The sequence below is a fragment of the Megalopta genalis genome, unplaced genomic scaffold, assembly GCF_051020955.1.
Source record: "Megalopta genalis isolate 19385.01 unplaced genomic scaffold, iyMegGena1_principal scaffold0075, whole genome shotgun sequence".
NCBI classification, from domain to species: Eukaryota; Metazoa; Arthropoda; class Insecta; order Hymenoptera; family Halictidae; genus Megalopta; species Megalopta genalis.
Window position 1 is genome coordinate 744,847 of NW_027476144.1, and position 4,010 is coordinate 748,856.

Consider the following 4,010-nt stretch of genomic DNA (forward strand, 5'->3'; position numbering starts at 1 on the left):
CAACGTCCCGCGTCGGGCGGCCTCGGAAATCCGCAGCGACTTCAACTTCGTCAGGAAGCAGGTCGCTCGATCTCGCGGGTCTCGGCCCCGGGGCAACCGGGTTGAAGATGCCCGCGATGAGGCTTTTATCACCCTCAGCCTGCTTGCGTTTGGCCTCGTGGAGGCCAACGTATTCACCGGTCGTCGGTGACCGGTCTCGTTTCCTCGTGGACGAGGTGCCCGGGACGCTCTGCGCCGAATGGTGAGAGGAGACAGAGAAGTTTGAATCCTCCCCCCCATCGCAGTCGCCAAGGCCCGCCGCAGACCTCTTTGTGCCGCGTGTGGCAGAATGCCTCCGCGACACCGGCTCTACATATCTTTCTAGGCGCACGATTGGTTCGCACGCCTCTCCCTCTCGATCGTTACCCCCCTCCCCGGTTAATTTTGAAAAAGAATCCATAATTGATCCCACGAGTGTGGTCGGAAAGGAGGTCACCCCGGGTAGAGCCGCCATACCCGGGGAAGGCTAATACGCCCGGGGGGTCGCCAGGTACCCCGGGGTTGTCCGCTAACGATTGGTGCACCCACCAACCATAGCTGGCGCTTACTCCAGCTACACCCTCATCACCGCGCAACCCTGCTTGGGGCTAGGGATTTTTTAGAGAGGTTGTCATCCTTGCGGCCCGGCCGGCTAAGGCAAGACCCCCGTTCCTGTAAAACATGACCACAGGTTTACGGTATGTGTCCCGCTCTGCCATTACCCCCGCCCCCGGTCCCAACTCGCGCAGGGCCTGATCATATAAGTCCTGAGCCCTGCGCGAGTGGTTCAGATTCCCCTGATATATAGACACCTGGCCAATGTTGAAGGGGAAGCATCGTCAGATGTCGAAAGCCGGTTGTTGCCTTGGCGAGTCAAAGACGCCGCATTTACCTTACAGCCGAGGCGGGCGTTTGACGGTGGGTCAACTTACGTCGATCATGTTATTGTCCTGTCGCTTCGCCGTTTTTGTTGAATAAACGGCGAAACCGCGTATACCGAAAGTCGAACGTACGTTGACCCGCAGGCCGCGATCCGGCCGGAACACTGTCGATTGTACGTCGTTCGTTGAAAGACTGTTAATTTGTCTCGTTAACCTGAAGATTCCCCGTCAATAAAATGTTTTTTAGGGATAAAATAAAAAGTAATTCGTCCCGGAGATAGTTAGGCGTACACAGCACGAAAATTCCGTTGAAGGACGGAACATCGAGAGTGTGGGTTGTGGATGGCTTAAATAAATTTAACGCTGTCTTAAATTTCCACGTTTTCGACGTTATATTCGACATTCCTTTCCTGTGGCTGAATAATTATTCTTGGGCGAATTTAAAGTACATGGAAGATAAGCTATGGAAAATATGTCAGGAAGGTCTTCGTATGTCACACTTCCAATGAGAATTTTCTATGATTTTAATCAACTTTCTACTTGACATTATTAAAACCCCAGAGTAACCATGAGACGAAAATAAAATAAAACACTTGTCTACAAACTCCTATTAAAATTTGGACGATACACAAAATAGAAGTTATGAAAATATTAGTTTGCAGATCTGTCTAAGTATTCTTTGTGGGAGTCAGAGGTCGGGTCAAAATAATGAACTCTTTTGCTTTCTATAAACTACATTTAATAATGAAAAATAAAATACAATTATATATAACATACAACTTCCCCACGTGGTTCATTCTGCACATACTCCGACGAACTCTCCTCACTCTCTTTCATTCCTCAAGGCCCATACCCAATAATAACAATCACATTCACATTCTCCATGTTTTATATTATGTTGACTTAAATGTCTAGTCATGTTTGGAATAATAGAAAATGTTACCTCGATTCGGTTAATCTCCCGACCACAAGTCTGGAAGTATGTAGTCCTATGCTTTTCTGTCCAGTGCTAAGTCGATACAGTTGACTAAACTGTTAGAATACTGGGGATGATTAAAGTAAATTGTTCTTTATTATTAACATTAATACTCTACATTTAACACTATAACTAATTAACTGTCCCATTAGAAGTGCCCTCGCACGCTTCCACTGCGCCACTCTGCTCATTCATCCTGCGCATGCTCACTCACTTGTTTATTCAAGGTATGATTTAATTGGCTATTCCAACACACCTCCTTAAATCATACTTAGGAAACTCTCAAACTCATCACTCATATAATTTAAACAATTTTTAAGGTTCTTCTGAATGTCTCAAACTTAGATCTACCAAGAGCTTTAGTTAGTATATCTGCTATGTTATTTTCTGATTCGATTTTTACCAGTTCAATAATTTTCTTCTCATAACATTCGTTGACAAAGTGGTAATGCACTTCAATGTATTTCGAGTTCTTTGTTAGGTTTCCGTATTTCGCGATAACAATAGCACCAGAATTATCTTCATATATTTTTACAGGTTTGCTTAATTCTATTTTGAAGTCTTTCAATAAATTTAGAATTACTTTAATCTCACCAACTGCGTCAGATAATGCTACATATTCTGCCGCGGTTGAAGACTTTGTTACACTTCCTTGTTTCCTTGATTTCCAGTAGATTGCATTTCCAAACATTCTAATTATGTAGCCAGTTGTCGATTTTCTATCTACTTTGTTTCCCGCCTAGTCCGCATCGACAAAACAATCCACAATGTCGGTGTTTGAATTCCTTTGGTATGTTAGCTTAAGGCCCCTCGTTAGATATAAATATTTTAAAATTCTCAATGCGTATTTATAATGTGATTCATCGTAGGAATTCTGAAACCGACTTAAATAGTTCACACTGTAACTGACATCTAGTCTTGTACTTGTACTCACATATAATAAGGCTCCAATCAAATTTCTGTAATTTAAATGAGTCGATGCTGACTGTGCGGGCTGCAAACTCAAATTTTGCTCCATAGGTGTAGTGTATAGTTTCGATTCGACGATGTTATATTTTCTTGCTAAGGATTCGATATACTCTTCCTGGTCTAAAGTCATTTTACCGGTTTTCTGATCATAATTAATATTAATTCCTAGATATGTTTTTACTTCACCAAGATCTTTCATGCAAAATTTCTCAGATAATTTTGTGTTGATTTCATTCAATCTTTCTATATTTTTACCGCAAATCAATAGGTCATCAACAAATAGAATTAAATAAATTGTTTCATTCTCATCATACTTTAGATAAAGACAGTAGTCACTTTCACTTCTCACAAAACCTAATTTTACTATATAATTGTCAAAACATTCATACCATGCTCTCGGGCTCTCTCTCAATCCATACAATGCTTTTAGTAGTTTACATACTCGTTCAGTATTATCTGCATATCCTAGTGGTTGTTTTACAAATACCTCTGATTTCATCCAACCATTATGAAATGCTGTTTCTACATCCAATTGTAATATTTTTAAATCATTCTGACAACAGTATGACAATAACAACTTTAATGTCTGTACCCTAGCAACTGGTGAGTATAAATGCTCTAATACCTCAGACTGTTGGAAACCTCTTACTACGAGTCTAGCCTTCTTTTTATTATCAGATTTGTTAGTGTACACCCACTTCAAATCTAGTATTTTCATATTCTCTTGTCTGCAACTAGTTTCTAAGTTTTATTTTTAATTAAACAATCTATTTCCCTGTCCATAGCTTCTTTCCATAAATCATACTCATCATTCCTTAATACCTCTTCATAACTAGACGGGCTATCTGCGCTTACTACATTTACATAAATGCATCTAGTGTCAACTAAACCAGCACTACAAAATTCCTGCCTTTTCCTTCTTCTTTCTGACCTCCTTAAGTAATTTTGGTTTTCATTTGAGTTTTCGTTTCGTTTTCTTTGACCTCGTCTATTTCTAATTTCCTCACCTAATGTACCCTCATACGGTTTTTCATCATCTAAAAACTTGTTTTCAACACTATCATTATTTGAACTCTGTCCATCATTGTCGGATTCCTATACTGGCTTTCATTATCATCGCCCCTAAATCCAACTAAATTTTCACAATCTTCCACTATATCAACATG